The 17,293-nt window shown below is 37.0% G+C and overlaps 4 non-coding genes across 4 annotated transcripts; 2 read left to right on the forward strand and 2 right to left on the reverse strand.

The window, feature by feature from the left end:
* The first annotated feature begins 1,274 nt into the window (after positions 1 to 1,274).
* On the forward strand, positions 1,275 to 1,347 carry TRNAR-UCG (transfer RNA arginine (anticodon UCG)). The gene has a single exon. It is a non-coding gene; the product is annotated as a tRNA-Arg (tRNA).
* A 782-nt stretch (positions 1,348 to 2,129) lies between these two features.
* TRNAL-CAA (transfer RNA leucine (anticodon CAA)) lies at positions 2,130 to 2,240 on the reverse strand. The gene is made up of 2 exons: positions 2,203 to 2,240; positions 2,130 to 2,175 (listed from the first exon to the last, which is right to left on the reverse strand). It is a non-coding gene; the product is annotated as a tRNA-Leu (tRNA).
* A 10,222-nt stretch (positions 2,241 to 12,462) lies between these two features.
* Positions 12,463 to 12,535, forward strand: TRNAR-UCG (transfer RNA arginine (anticodon UCG)). The gene has a single exon. It is a non-coding gene; the product is annotated as a tRNA-Arg (tRNA).
* A 782-nt stretch (positions 12,536 to 13,317) lies between these two features.
* On the reverse strand, positions 13,318 to 13,428 carry TRNAL-CAA (transfer RNA leucine (anticodon CAA)). Its single transcript has 2 exons — positions 13,391 to 13,428; positions 13,318 to 13,363 (listed from the first exon to the last, which is right to left on the reverse strand). It is a non-coding gene; the product is annotated as a tRNA-Leu (tRNA).
* Between the last annotated feature and the right edge of the window lie 3,865 nt (positions 13,429 to 17,293).

Below are 17,293 nucleotides of genomic sequence, written 5' to 3' on the forward strand. Positions count from 1 at the left end.
TTGCAAAAGGGATTCCATTTACAAAAAATTGTCCCCTGGATGTTCTATCATTTTACATACCTGATCTTGTACTGGACAATTGGAAAATCTCAGGAATAGAGCAGATAGGGGACCTTTATTTAGAGGGAAATCTGGCCTCTTTCTCTCTTATGACTGATAGATATATATTACCGTCAAGAGAAATCTTTAAATATATCAGATTAAAACATTTCTTAATATCAAACCCACCACCTGAATATAACCCTTGGTTGAAATTTATTACTTCGTGTATTTCTAAGGGAACACTGTCTAAGATTTTGAAATTTTTTAAAGATAATAAGACTCTTGATAAGTCTAAGGCACACAAACAATGGGAGAAAGAATTGGAAATTTCTATTCCCTTAGATTCTTGGTATAAAACATGGCAATTTACTAAAAAAGCAACTCACTGTATAAATCTTCAAGAACTCTTTTTTAAGATTATATATAGATGGTATATGGTCCCTACACGTATAGTTAAATTTCAACCAAAGAATGGAGACAGGTGCTGGCGATGCCATCTCGAATTAGGATCGCATAAACATATTTGGTGGGATTGTCAAAAACTAACTCAGCTTAAGATAAAAATATCTGAGCTTTATTTGGAATTGTTTGGGTCATATTTGGAACTCTCCCCTCAAAGATTTTTGTTTCATTTAGAGTTTATAGATATTAATAGTAATGAGCAGACCTTATGGGTTAATATACTTTTGGCGTTTAAAATCTGTATTGCTAGATATTGGAGAAAACAGGATTTGCCACATTGGCAAGAGATTAAATTGCAAATAAATTTACAAAGTAATGTAGAAAAATATTTTTTTCTGAAAGAAGCTAACTCAAGAGAGAGGTATGAGTGCATTTGGCAGAAAAGGTTTCAAATAATAGATTAAAAATTCCCTGTGCAGTAATACAACCACAGCACTGCTCCAACGGCCTTTGTTTTAGAACGATTTTGGCCTTGATAATTTATAATCTCCCTCTCCTCCCAAAGAAACACTGAGCGTTTGAATACTTAAAATTATTATTTTTTAATGCTATGAGCTTTAAGGGAATACAACAAATATTCATATATGAATGTCTATGTATATGTTTCTATGTTGTTATGTACCATATGTATTTTAATGTTTTGTCTAACATCAGTCAGAGGAAGGACAGTGGTCATAAAAAGCATATTGTGGCATGTGAAGTAAAGGAAATATAGTTATGTTTCTCTATGAGAAACGTATCCACACATTTTTTCGCAAACTTTACATGCAGACCGCGTGGCCTAATGGATAAGGCGTCTGACTTCGGATCAGAAGATTGAGGGTTCGAGTCCCTTCGTGGTCGGAGTTGCTGGAGCTTTGGTTCTGTTGTTCTTTAAAGTTCTTCCATATCAATGGAGGTCAGGCAAGTGGAAACCAAGATTTCAATAGTTTCTTTCCATGTTACGTGTCACCCAAGATCTTTAGTCCCTCTTGGTATGAAAGGCAGACATGTCAAAACTAAGATTTCAAATGTTTTTTTTCAATGTGCCATATGATCACCGAATGTAACCCCATCTTGGCCTACACGGTACCTCTACGGATAGTGCGTTGTTGCGAGATTTGATTCAATCAAAGTTGTCTGCAATTTACTCTTTCAAAAACTTTCAGCAAACATGAATTCTTTTTCCAACTATTGTTATGAAGACTTTGGCTCAAAGCGGCTCCATAAGAGTCACAGGCACCCTTGATTTTCTGTTGTACACTTCCTAATCTCTTTCCCCCAAGAAATCTATGTGACAGCTATTGGAAAGTATCTACACCTGGTTCGTTATTTTCACCTCTTTCGGTATGTCTTGTCTCCAAAGTGCGGAATAAGACTCTCGCGTTCCGTCCAGACCTCGTTGCTTAATGGGTAAGGTGTCTGACTTTGGATTGGAAGATTGCGGATTTGAGTTGTCTTGAGGTTGCTGGTGATTTAGATCCCCAGGTTACTGTTCTTTTGAGTCTAGAGATTGTACATTGCTGTCTTATGTTATGAAATCAATGTCTTCTGCAATGTACTCTTTAAACGCTTAAATTCAATCTTGGATTCTTTCTCAAAAAATTGTTGAATTAAACGAAGCTCAAAGCACAAAAAGAGATGACTGTCAGAAGTGGGATTTGAACCCACGCCTCCACATGGAGACCAGAAGACCCTCACAGAGAGAAGATAGCATTACTTGAGTCTGGCGCCTTAGACCACTCGGCCATCCTGACAAGCTACTGCTGCTACGAAAGAAGATATTTTTTTTACATAGTTTCAAGGCAAGGGACTAGCTCTTAGGGGACCTTTTGCCACTGCATTGGTTTAAAGTGGCTTCATTAGAGTCACAGGGTAAGCAGACTTGAGATCCTGCATGTGAAGGCTAAGATTTCACATGTGTTTTTTGATGTGCCATATGTCCACCAAACTTATCGCCCCCTGGGCATGCAGGGTTCTTCTACGTATTGTGCGTTGCCACCACCTTTAATGAAATCAAAGTTGATTGCGATGTACTGTTTCAAACACTTAAAAGCAAACTTTAATTCTTTCTCCAACTATTGTTATGAAGACTTTGGCTCCAAGTGGCTCCATAAGAGTCACAGGGCACCCTTGATTTTCTGTTGTACATTTCCTAATCTTTTTGCCCAAAGAAATCTATGTGATCATCCTTTGTATAATGTGCCACAGGGCCCACTACTGAAACACATTTCACACTAGAGTAAAATCTGTCAATTGTATTACAGACATTTTTCAGAGACAATTTGTGGATATTGCAACCTAAAACTAAACAAGCACATCAAATGCAGTCAACCACTGGAAAAAAAACACCACTCTAGTGGGACTCGAACACACAACCTTTGAATATTGGCATTATTTTCGCATCAAAACTTTAATCTTACAAACGGAGCGCTAAACTGCTTTCCACACTTGTGTTAGATAGTTCTATTGTTTCAGATTACCATAATTTCTCACAGACAAATTGTGGATATTTGGAAATACAATTTAATGCTTCAATTAAAATCTGTCAGATTAAGATCTGTCAATAGTATTACAGAAATTTTTCAGAGACAATTTGTGGATATTGCAACTTACAACTAAACAAGAACATCAAATGCAGTCAACCACTGGAAAAGTAACAACACTGGTGGGACTCGAACCCACAACCTTTGAATGCCTTGTCAAGTGCTAGAAGTCCAATACGCTATCCACTGCGCCAAAGAGCCTCGATACGTAGACAGAAAACGTCATGAAACCACCTATCTGACTCACGCATAATCCTTCGTACATAGATGTTTCAAATGCATTAGTCGTTTCTGTGTCCTATGTTTGTCTGCGTGTTCTTAATTAACATCAGTCAGAGGAAGGACAGTGGTCATAAAAAGCATATTGTGGCATGTGAAGTAATTTGTCATTTGTGCTCAAGTAAACCCCAGGCCTAAAGGACAAAAGTCTCCACTTCTAAGAATTGCACCTGCAGATGGTTCGTGGTCTATACTGCAGATTGACTACATAGGTCTCCTACTTCAGGTAACCAAGGTCTCAGGTATGCATTGGTTGTGGTAAATGTATTTTATAAGTGGGTAGAATTGTAGCCTGTCAGGAATGATGATGCTTTGTCTACGGCAAAAGCATTAAGGAATCATGTTGTACTTGGGGAATCCCAAGGATGATTGCTTCTGACAGAAGGAGCCATTTTACTGGCAAAGTCATGCAGGCTGTTTGCGCAATCCTGGGGGTACGTCAACAATTCCATGTCCCATACCATCCTCAGTCCGCAGGTATTGTAGAAAGAATGAACAGAACGATTAAGTCTAGAATTGCAAAAATGTTACTTGATAAAGGAAATAGTTGGGTTGATGCAGTACCTCTAGTATTGACGAGTATTAGGGGAACGAGCTCCTCAACTACCCAGTATACACCTTTTGAATTAATGACAGGAAGGAAAATGCCATTGATCTTTCCTTATGAACCATTTTTGTCTACTCCACAGAAAGATGCCATTGCAAGAACTAAGTGGTTACAGGTACTTCAGGAGAATTTAAAAACAATTCTTCCCCATGCAGCATCTAGAATGCAGCGTATGGTACCGCCTCACTCTTCTAAATTTGTGAGAGGAGCATTAGTAATGATTAAGACTTTTAGGAAGGCGGGACCTTGGGAAAGCAATTGAGAAGGACCGTTTGAAATAATCGACACAATGGGTCAAGATCCTTGTTCAAAAACAGAAAAGACTGTGAAAAATACCCGTAGGCAGCAGAAGCTGTGGGTACATGTTGACCAGTGTAAATTATATGTTTCTAACTAAATTCTGTTCTTGCAGGAACACAGTTCTGCAAGAAAATGGAGAAACAAAGCAGTTAACTATTGAAAGGAGAACCTCCAGAGAAACAGCAATACAAGAATCGTGACATCAAGATAGCATAGTTTTTTGATAGCTGTGTTGTTTGAACAGTACCAAAAGCCAATTGAAATTGATGATCAGACAAAGGATTTACCACAGAAGATATTGTTATTGCATAAGATAAGAGAAGTTCGAGTGGATCGACTCCTGACATCAGACATTGATACATCAAGAGACATTGTTGGACAAATTAGATTCGGTTATGGCTCCAGAGATCAACCTTGTTTGACTATATTTTTTGAGCATACCTCAGAGATCACGGTTCATGCAACAGTAGGACCAAAAGCCAAATTCACACAGTCACAGGGGAATTATACCCATAATAATCAGACAGGTGTTTGGGAATGTCATCCTACTGAGTCCATGTGGTGGTTTATAACAATTAAGGGAGAAGAACATGCACAATGGACAGGTGATGTTACCAATGAAATGTTAACATCAGGGAAAATGGGGAGATCAAAGACAGAGATTTGGCATAAAACTCAGTCTTATGGTAAAATCTTGGATCCTTCACTGCTTTCTATATCAGCAGGGGATGATGATTGGACTAGGGTTTGGAACTTTCAGGTGGAAAGAGAAATAGCTATGGTCAAAGTATCTTTTGTGTTTACGGTAACTAATTCTATAGCACCTGAAGTTAGAGTTAATCCCCATAGTGTGAAAAGCCAAGAGGAATTGAAACCTATAGAACTACAATGTGGGACAAGGTTACTATTACCCCAGGAAGCATCACTCGTTTGGTCAAAAGGGAAAACATCTTTAGGAAGTTTTACAAATAATCCAACTCGTATACTTCATAAGGGTCAAATGGGGGATGTACATTGGAATGGTATACATTTTATGCTTAGATTAGATAGTCCAACTCGTAAAGACTCTGGGATATATGAATGTTGTGTATTACTGAAAGGAGATTACAAACACTGTGACAGAGCAAATGTCAGTGTTTGGTCCCCTGAAGACAATTTGTGTACTGGTACTAGACTCAAACCATCCAATCCTTTTCAGGTTAATTACTTTCAATCTAAGCCATTGTTGAGGAATGGATCGTTTGTAACCCTAGTTTGGACTTTTAACATGACTGATTGGAAAATATCCACTTGGTTTCCTCAATGTTTGTCACACCTTACTAACATGGAAAAAGGTCTTGCTCAATGGTTTGGACAAAATCCATTGAGAATGGCAAGAAGTAGACGAGGTATTATTGAGGGAATCTTGGGGGGTGTTGGTTCGGTAGGAAGCTTACTTAATACTATGGATATAAATACTCTTAAATCCGATTTGGGATCCGTGAGTTATGTTGGAAGTCAGGGAGCAAAAGTACAAAAAGGGTTAAATCAGTTATTGGAAAAAATGGTTCTAAGTTCTGCTACTGTGATTGGGTCGTCTGTATCTCACTTACAGGATGCCACTTTAGACTTAATAGAGAGTCAAGAGGAGAATCAAGTGTCAAGGGCATGCCTGGAAATACAGATAGAATATTCCACTAATCTAAAGATGATTGCACAGGCTTTACAGAGTGGTATTATACCTTTGGGTTTGTTGAAAAGCTTACCTGACAAATATAGTTTTGGTCTGGGTCATATTGATTTGTGGATTAATAAATGGATGGGTTGTGATCAGGATTTTTGTATAGGGACATCTTTAATCCCAGTGGCAGGAGTTGAACAAGTAGTGGTACCAGTAACAGTTTTAGGAATTCCAGTCAGTGACACACAATTGATTCATTATAATTTAAGGTATACAGATTTTGTATTTGATGGGGAAAATCTGGAACAATTAGATGTTTCAGCTTGTCTTCATTTTGTTTCTAAAGTAATATGTCTTCCAGGGCAAGAAAAGGTTGTCTATCATTCTTGTTTTCACAATCATTCATCATGTGAGGCCAGGATTGAAAGTGTTACATCTATGCATGAATTAATGACTCAAGTAAAGATAGGGAAAGTTTGTTTTCAAGTAATGAAGGAGGAGTCATTGGTCAGAGCATTCTTTTCAAATTGTATGCATAATGAAACTCTTCACAGAGGATTAAATTGCATAGAAGGTGATTTGAAAAAGTTGGAGATAGATGGGAAAAAGTTTAATGTCTCCACTATAGGCACAGAGCGTTTAAAAACACTACCTCAGCAATTTAATCTGACACAGATAGACCATTTTCCTTGGAAAACATGGACAGAGGAAATAAAGAAAGATAAGGGATTATTGGCCATGTTAAAGCAACAATTGAAAGATGCAGAAATTGTTTTCCAACATAAACAAGGTGAATTAGAACAAATTCAACATCAATGGAATGATAAGTCTGGAGTTAATTGGTGGTCAAATTTTAAAAAATCAGTAAATATGTGGTCACAATCTTCGGTAAAATCCGCAGCTGGTAATATATTGTTAAATCCAATTGTTATTATAGCTATACTTGTTTTATTATGTATTGTTTATCAAAGTTTTCTTATGTGTAGAATAGGTAAGATATATAAACAAGTTAAGTATGAAGTAGATAAGGGAGATGGAATATTAAGGGAAATGATAAAAAGAGCACAATCCTCTCATTCCATAACAAATGTAGAGAAAAGGGTGTCTCATGCTAATGATTATCATATGGTCCCAGTTAAAGTATGATGTGATTGTAGTATAAATGTGATACGAATGTGATACGAATGGTGAGTAAATGTGTATATTTGAAAAGATATGATAAGGATATTATCCTATCATCAGGGGGAATTGTAAAAGATTCTAACACATTTAACATCTCTTTTAACCCTAGTAATATGAAATGGACCATATATAATTATTGGTATAGGCAATAGTCAAAGATATGTAATCATTGTTCATAAATAAATGATTATTAAGATATATTAATATGTTTCAATGATAGGCTTCAAGGTTTCCTTGACCTTAAGATATGGAATGAAGGATTTGCTGAACAGGCGTTCTATAGATAGGATAGTAACTTGCTAATGCATGGTATAGTTGTAACTCTAAAAGGGCATTACAATATACGTACAGTGACTACCTAAAATAGGATTTCGACGTGTAAAGATCTTAGTGAGCATGTTTACCCAATTAGGTGAAGACCAATAGACTGACATCACTATCCAAGGCACATATAAGCTAGGCTTTTGTAAGACATGGAGAGGCATGGGAAGAGAGGTCGAGAGAAGATGTACTTGCCATCCACGGACTCTTCACGTCCCAACACTCCCTCCCTCCATCCTCAGGAATGCATAGGACAGATGTCATGAACTAAATTCCTCTCCAAGTTTTTGTAAGACTTGTTTCGTATTTTTGTTAGCTACTTTTTATATTCTTCGTCTATTTTTGTTCGTATTAAATGTTTTACCTTTGTTTGCATCTAAGTGACTCTGCCTATTTTTGACGCACATACATTTATATGTGTTCCAATTATTTGAAGTTTGTATTTGGCCCCGAATATATTTTATTACAGGAAGGAAGAAGGATTATACTTGTCTGTAATATAAATGATGTTACCTATACCATGGTTAGCCTATATGCCCCATCAGAAGGATCGACAAGATTTCTCAATTCAGCTATGGAAACAATAGAAAAAATCTCTAAAGGCTCATTGATTATAGCAGGCGACCTGAATTGCATAATCGATATTGAAAAAGATACTAAGACTTTGAAGAACCGTAAATCAGATGCGTGTTTAAAAACTAGGGCCAAAGCATTTTCCGATTCTCTATTTAAACATGGCCTTTATGATGTGTGGAGGGTGCAACATCCTGAGGAAAGAGACTACTCTTTCTTCTCGAATGTACACCAATCATATTCACGCATTGATTATTTCTTAATGCCTGGTCACTCTTTGGAAATCTCTACTACCTCTCCTATCCAAGGCACATATAAGCTAGGCTTTTGTAAGACATGGAGAGGCATGGGAAGAGAGGTCGAGAGAAGATGTACTTGCCATCCACGGACTCTTCACGTCCCAACACTCCCTCCCTCCATCCTCAGGAATGCATAGGACAGATGTCATGAACTAAATTCCTCTCCAAGTTTTTGTAAGACTTGTTTCGTATTTTTGTTATCTACTTTTTATATTCTTCGTCTATTTTTGTTCGTATTAAATGTTTTACCTTTGTTTGCATCTAAGTGACTCTGCCTATTTTTGACGCACATACATTTATATGGGTTCCAATTATTTGAAGTTTGTATTTGGCCCCGAATATATTTTATTACAGGAAGGAAGAAGGATTATACTTGTCTGTAATATAAATGATGTTACCTATACCATGGTTAGCCTATATGCCCCATCAGAAGGATCGACAAGATTTCTCAATTCAGCTATGGAAACAATAGAAAAAATCTCTAAAGGCTCATTGATTATAGCAGGCGACCTGAATTGCATAATCGATATTGAAAAAGATACTAAGACTTTGAAGAACCGTAAATCAGATGCGTGTTTAAAAACTAGGGCCAAAGCATTTTCCGATTCTCTATTTAAACATGGCCTTTATGATGTGTGGAGGGTGCAACATCCTGAGGAAAGAGACTACTCTTTCTTCTCGAATGTACACCAATCATATTCACGCATTGATTATTTCTTAATGCCTGGTCACTCTTTGGAAATCTCTACTACCTCTCTAATTGGAAATATCTCATGGTCTGACCATGCCCCAGTATTTATTTCTATCAAGGATAACCCTCAATATAGAACAAGAACTCGTTGGAGACTCAACGAATCTCTTTTAAAAACAGAATCCGATAAGATAGATCTGATAAAACAAACAACATCTTTTTTGGAGCATAATGATAATAATGAGACCTCAGATCTAAATTTGTGGTGCACCCTAAAATGTGTTCTTAGGGGACACTTAATAAAAAAGGGTGCTTGGATTAAAAAACAGAGAGGTAAAGAACTTGCCGATCTGTATATTGAGTTGGCAAAACTTGAGAGACTAAATAAACAATATCCATCCAGAGATTTCTCGAAGCAGTTAGAGACTATTAAAGAATCGATAATCATTAAACTTAAAATTAAAACTGAAACAATAATGCAAAGATTGAAATCTAGTTGGCATTATGGAAATAATAGAGTAGGGAAAAATCTTACTAAAAGATTGAAGGCACAAATTGAATCATCTAGAATAAAAAAAATTATACACAATGGAACAACTTGTATATCACCAACACAGATAGGCAATGCCTTTAAACAATATTATGAAACCTTATATAATTTACCCGAACCTAAGATTGCTACTACTGATATAGCTCAATTTTTAGAGACCTTGCATCTTCCAAAACTTTCTGCAGAAAAATTAATACAATTAAATCAACCACTAACAACTCAAGAGACTACTATTGCAATTCTTAATTTGAAAAAAGGGAAAGCTCCAGGCCCTGATGGCTTTTCAGCTATATTTTTTCCAATCTTGAACTCAGTAATTTCTCCCATCCTAACAAAATCTTTTAATTCTATTTCTACTGGAAGAAGTTTTCCAAAAGAGATGTTGGAGGCGAGTATATCGCCAATTCCGAAACCAGGGAAGGATCCTTCACTGGTTGCTAACTACAGGCCAATATCTCTCATCAATTTAGATGTGAAGATATATTCTAAGATCCTGGCCTCTAGATTGGCTCGAATAATACGAGATTTGATACATCCAGATCAGGCAGGATTCATTCCTGGTAGGGCGGGAGAAGAAAATACGCGCAAAATCTTCAATATCATTGAATATATACATAGATATAAAATCTCTTCAGTTATAGTAGCTTTAGATGCCCAAAAGGCATTTGATAGGGTCAATTGGAAGTTCTTAGCTGAAACACTTCAAGCATTTGGTTTAACAGGTCTTTTTCATGACCTAACTATGGCCTTATATACATCTCCGGTCGCAAAGATTAGAGGCCCTTTTTTAGACTCAGATATGTTTCACATTTATAATGGTACAAGGCAGGGCTGCCCGTTAGCTCCCCTGTTATATGCTCTAACAATTGAGCCTTTAGCTGCCTATATTAGAAACTCTTCTAATATTCATGGTATAAATATTGATAAACATGAATATAGTATTACCTTATATGCAGACAATGTTTTATTAACATTATCTGCACCCTTATTATCTATCCCTGCTTTTTTAAAAGGAATAGAAAAATTTGGATACTATTCTAATTACAAACTTAATTTATCAAAGACTCAGATGATTCCATTTTATCTCTCTGAGTCTCAGATATCTATAGCTCATGGGCATATTCAAAATAATGATCAGACACATCAAATTGATTATTTGGGGATTATAATCGGACCTATACTAGAAGATATCGCCAATATAAATCATAAGAAACTTTTTCTAGAAATAAAATCTTCTCTAGCAAATTGGATGAAACTTGAATTCTCTTGGATGGGTCGTATTAATATTCTTAAAGCTTACATAATTCCCAAAATTTTATATCTTTTTCGATTAATACCTTTTTATGTTTCGAAAGATGTTATCTTAAAATGGGAAAACTTACTATCTCAATTTGTTTGGGCAGCTAAAATAATAAGATTACCCTCGGAGCTTCTTAAAAGACCTATTGAATCTGGGGGTTTAGGTTATCCTGATATAAAGGAACTATATGAAGCCTCTCAAGTAGCTTTTATGATGGCCTGGGGCTCTATAAAAGAGAAAAGCTCTTTGGGTTGGTATAATATAGAGAAATATAATCTTAAAAATCTCGACCCTTTCTTGTTGTTCTGGCTACCTCAATCCCAATTTCAGAAGAAAAAATTTCCGAGCTTAATAATTGCAGACATATTATCCTCTTTCTATAGAATCAAAAAAAGGTTTGCAAAAGGGATTCCATTTACAAAAAATTGTCCCCTGGATGTTCTATCATTTTACATACCTGATCTTGTACTGGACAATTGGAAAATCTCAGGAATAGAGCAGATAGGGGACCTTTATTTAGAGGGAAATCTGGCCTCTTTCTCTCTTATGACTGATAGATATATATTACCGTCAAGAGAAATCTTTAAATATATCAGATTAAAACATTTCTTAATATCAAACCCACCACCTGAATATAACCCTTGGTTGAAATTTATTACTTCGTGTATTTCTAAGGGAACACTGTCTAAGATTTTGAAATTTTTTAAAGATAATAAGACTCTTGATAAGTCTAAGGCACACAAACAATGGGAGAAAGAATTGGAAATTTCTATTCCCTTAGATTCTTGGTATAAAACATGGCAATTTACTAAAAAAGCAACTCACTGTATAAATCTTCAAGAACTCTTTTTTAAGATTATATATAGATGGTATATGGTCCCTACACGTATAGTTAAATTTCAACCAAAGAATGGAGACAGGTGCTGGCGATGCCATCTCGAATTAGGATCGCATAAACATATTTGGTGGGATTGTCAAAAACTAACTCAGCTTAAGATAAAAATATCTGAGCTTTATTTGGAATTGTTTGGGTCATATTTGGAACTCTCCCCTCAAAGATTTTTGTTTCATTTAGAGTTTATAGATATTAATAGTAATGAGCAGACCTTATGGGTTAATATACTTTTGGCGTTTAAAATCTGTATTGCTAGATATTGGAGAAAACAGGATTTGCCACATTGGCAAGAGATTAAATTGCAAATAAATTTACAAAGTAATGTAGAAAAATATTTTTTTCTGAAAGAAGCTAACTCAAGAGAGAGGTATGAGTGCATTTGGCAGAAAAGGTTTCAAATAATAGATTAAAAATTCCCTGTGCAGTAATACAACCACAGCACTGCTCCAACGGCCTTTGTTTTAGAACGATTTTGGCCTTGATAATTTATAATCTCCCTCTCCTCCCAAAGAAACACTGAGCGTTTGAATACTTAAAATTATTATTTTTTAATGCTATGAGCTTTAAGGGAATACAACAAATATTCATATATGAATGTCTATGTATATGTTTCTATGTTGTTATGTACCATATGTATTTTAATGTTTTGTCTAACATCAGTCAGAGGAAGGACAGTGGTCATAAAAAGCATATTGTGGCATGTGAAGTAAAGGAAATATAGTTATGTTTCTCTATGAGAAATGTATCCACACATTTTTTCGCAAACTTTACATGCAGACCGCGTGGCCTAATGGATAAGGCGTCTGACTTCGGATCAGAAGATTGAGGGTTCGAGTCCCTTCGTGGTCGGAGTTGCTGGAGCTTTGGTTCTGTTGTTCTTTAAAGTTCTTCCATATCAATGGAGGTCAGGCAAGTGGAAACCAAGATTTCAATAGTTTCTTTCCATGTTACGTGTCACCCAAGATCTTTAGTCCCTCTTGGTATGAAAGGCAGACATGTCAAAACTAAGATTTCAAATGTTTTTTTTCAATGTGCCATATGATCACCGAATGTAACCCCATCTTGGCCTACACGGTACCTCTACGGATAGTGCGTTGTTGCGAGATTTGATTCAATCAAAGTTGTCTGCAATTTACTCTTTCAAAAACTTTCAGCAAACATGAATTCTTTTTCCAACTATTGTTATGAAGACTTTGGCTCAAAGCGGCTCCATAAGAGTCACAGGCACCCTTGATTTTCTGTTGTACACTTCCTAATCTCTTTCCCCCAAGAAATCTATGTGACAGCTATTGGAAAGTATCTACACCTGGTTCGTTATTTTCACCTCTTTCGGTATGTCTTGTCTCCAAAGTGCGGAATAAGACTCTCGCGTTCCGTCCAGACCTCGTTGCTTAATGGGTAAGGTGTCTGACTTTGGATTGGAAGATTGCGGATTTGAGTTGTCTTGAGGTTGCTGGTGATTTAGATCCCCAGGTTACTGTTCTTTTGAGTCTAGAGATTGTACATTGCTGTCTTATGTTATGAAATCAATGTCTTCTGCAATGTACTCTTTAAACGCTTAAATTCAATCTTGGATTCTTTCTCAAAAAATTGTTGAATTAAACGAAGCTCAAAGCACAAAAAGAGATGACTGTCAGAAGTGGGATTTGAACCCACGCCTCCACATGGAGACCAGAAGACCCTCACAGAGAGAAGATAGCATTACTTGAGTCTGGCGCCTTAGACCACTCGGCCATCCTGACAAGCTACTGCTGCTACGAAAGAAGATATTTTTTTTACATAGTTTCAAGGCAAGGGACTAGCTCTTAGGGGACCTTTTGCCACTGCATTGGTTTAAAGTGGCTTCATTAGAGTCACAGGGTAAGCAGACTTGAGATCCTGCATGTGAAGGCTAAGATTTCACATGTGTTTTTTGATGTGCCATATGTCCACCAAACTTATCGCCCCCTGGGCATGCAGGGTTCTTCTACGTATTGTGCGTTGCCACCACCTTTAATGAAATCAAAGTTGATTGCGATGTACTGTTTCAAACACTTAAAAGCAAACTTTAATTCTTTCTCCAACTATTGTTATGAAGACTTTGGCTCCAAGTGGCTCCATAAGAGTCACAGGGCACCCTTGATTTTCTGTTGTACATTTCCTAATCTTTTTGCCCAAAGAAATCTATGTGATCATCCTTTGTATAATGTGCCACAGGGCCCACTACTGAAACACATTTCACACTAGAGTAAAATCTGTCAATTGTATTACAGACATTTTTCAGAGACAATTTGTGGATATTGCAACCTAAAACTAAACAAGCACATCAAATGCAGTCAACCACTGGAAAAAAAACACCACTCTAGTGGGACTCGAACACACAACCTTTGAATATTGGCATTATTTTCGCATCAAAACTTTAATCTTACAAACGGAGCGCTAAACTGCTTTCCACACTTGTGTTAGATAGTTCTATTGTTTCAGATTACCATAATTTCTCACAGACAAATTGTGGATATTTGGAAATACAATTTAATGCTTCAATTAAAATCTGTCAGATTAAGATCTGTCAATAGTATTACAGAAATTTTTCAGAGACAATTTGTGGATATTGCAACTTACAACTAAACAAGAACATCAAATGCAGTCAACCACTGGAAAAATAACAACACTGGTGGGACTCGAACCCACAACCTTTGAATGCCTTGTCAAGTGCTAGAAGTCCAATACGCTATCCACTGCGCCAAAGAGCCTCGATACGTAGACAGAAAACGTCATGAAACCACCTATCTGACTCACGCATAATCCTTCGTACATAGATGTTTCAAATGCATTAGTCGTTTCTGTGTCCTATGTTTGTCTGCGTGTTCTTAATTAACATCAGTCAGAGGAAGGACAGTGGTCATAAAAAGCATATTGTGGCATGTGAAGTAATTTGTCATTTGTGCTCAAGTAAACCCCAGGCCTAAAGGACAAAAGTCTCCACTTCTAAGAATTGCACCTGCAGATGGTTCGTGGTCTATACTGCAGATTGACTACATAGGTCTCCTACTTCAGGTAACCAAGGTCTCAGGTATGCATTGGTTGTGGTAAATGTATTTTATAAGTGGGTAGAATTGTAGCCTGTCAGGAATGATGATGCTTTGTCTACGGCAAAAGCATTAAGGAATCATGTTGTACTTGGGGAATCCCAAGGATGATTGCTTCTGACAGAAGGAGCCATTTTACTGGCAAAGTCATGCAGGCTGTTTGCGCAATCCTGGGGGTACGTCAACAATTCCATGTCCCATACCATCCTCAGTCCGCAGGTATTGTAGAAAGAATGAACAGAACGATTAAGTCTAGAATTGCAAAAATGTTACTTGATAAAGGAAATAGTTGGGTTGATGCAGTACCTCTAGTATTGACGAGTATTAGGGGAACGAGCTCCTCAACTACCCAGTATACACCTTTTGAATTAATGACAGGAAGGAAAATGCCATTGATCTTTCCTTATGAACCATTTTTGTCTACTCCACAGAAAGATGCCATTGCAAGAACTAAGTGGTTACAGGTACTTCAGGAGAATTTAAAAACAATTCTTCCCCATGCAGCATCTAGAATGCAGCGTATGGTACCGCCTCACTCTTCTAAATTTGTGAGAGGAGCATTAGTAATGATTAAGACTTTTAGGAAGGCGGGACCTTGGGAAAGCAATTGAGAAGGACCGTTTGAAATAATCGACACAATGGGTCAAGATCCTTGTTCAAAAACAGAAAAGACTGTGAAAAATACCCGTAGGCAGCAGAAGCTGTGGGTACATGTTGACCAGTGTAAATTATATGTTTCTAACTAAATTCTGTTCTTGCAGGAACACAGTTCTGCAAGAAAATGGAGAAACAAAGCAGTTAACTATTGAAAGGAGAACCTCCAGAGAAACAGCAATACAAGAATCGTGACATCAAGATAGCATAGTTTTTTGATAGCTGTGTTGTTTGAACAGTACCAAAAGCCAATTGAAATTGATGATCAGACAAAGGATTTACCACAGAAGATATTGTTATTGCATAAGATAAGAGAAGTTCGAGTGGATCGACTCCTGACATCAGACATTGATACATCAAGAGACATTGTTGGACAAATTAGATTCGGTTATGGCTCCAGAGATCAACCTTGTTTGACTATATTTTTTGAGCATACCTCAGAGATCACGGTTCATGCAACAGTAGGACCAAAAGCCAAATTCACACAGTCACAGGGGAATTATACCCATAATAATCAGACAGGTGTTTGGGAATGTCATCCTACTGAGTCCATGTGGTGGTTTATAACAATTAAGGGAGAAGAACATGCACAATGGACAGGTGATGTTACCAATGAAATGTTAACATCAGGGAAAATGGGGAGATCAAAGACAGAGATTTGGCATAAAACTCAGTCTTATGGTAAAATCTTGGATCCTTCACTGCTTTCTATATCAGCAGGGGATGATGATTGGACTAGGGTTTGGAACTTTCAGGTGGAAAGAGAAATAGCTATGGTCAAAGTATCTTTTGTGTTTACGGTAACTAATTCTATAGCACCTGAAGTTAGAGTTAATCCCCATAGTGTGAAAAGCCAAGAGGAATTGAAACCTATAGAACTACAATGTGGGACAAGGTTACTATTACCCCAGGAAGCATCACTCGTTTGGTCAAAAGGGAAAACATCTTTAGGAAGTTTTACAAATAATCCAACTCGTATACTTCATAAGGGTCAAATGGGGGATGTACATTGGAATGGTATACATTTTATGCTTAGATTAGATAGTCCAACTCGTAAAGACTCTGGGATATATGAATGTTGTGTATTACTGAAAGGAGATTACAAACACTGTGACAGAGCAAATGTCAGTGTTTGGTCCCCTGAAGACAATTTGTGTACTGGTACTAGACTCAAACCATCCGATCCTTTTCAGGTTAATTACTTTCAATCTAAGCCATTGTTGAGGAATGGATCGTTTGTAACCCTAGTTTGGACTTTTAACATGACTGATTGGAAAATATCCACTTGGTTTCCTCAATGTTTGTCACACCTTACTAACATGGAAAAAGGTCTTGCTCAATGGTTTGGACAAAATCCATTGAGAATGGCAAGAAGTAGACGAGGTATTATTGAGGGAATCTTGGGGGGTGTTGGTTCGGTAGGAAGCTTACTTAATACTATGGATATAAATACTCTTAAATCCGATTTGGGATCCGTGAGTTATGTTGGAAGTCAGGGAGCAAAAGTACAAAAAGGGTTAAATCAGTTATTGGAAAAAATGGTTCTAAGTTCTGCTACTGTGATTGGGTCGTCTGTATCTCACTTACAGGATGCCACTTTAGACTTAATAGAGAGTCAAGAGGAGAATCAAGTGTCAAGGGCATGCCTGGAAATACAGATAGAATATTCCACTAATCTAAAGATGATTGCACAGGCTTTACAGAGTGGTATTATACCTTTGGGTTTGTTGAAAAGCTTACCTGACAAATATAGTTTTGGTCTGGGTCATATTGATTTGTGGATTAATAAATGGATGGGTTGTGATCAGGATTTTTGTATAGGGACATCTTTAATCCCAGTGGCAGGAGTTGAACAAGTAGTGGTACCAGTAACAGTTTTAGGAAT

Source organism: Sceloporus occidentalis, unplaced genomic scaffold (genome assembly GCF_023333645.1).
Source record: "Sceloporus occidentalis isolate IW3139 unplaced genomic scaffold, rSceOcc1.0.p SCAF_102, whole genome shotgun sequence".
Lineage (NCBI taxonomy): Eukaryota > Metazoa > Chordata > Lepidosauria > Squamata > Phrynosomatidae > Sceloporus > Sceloporus occidentalis.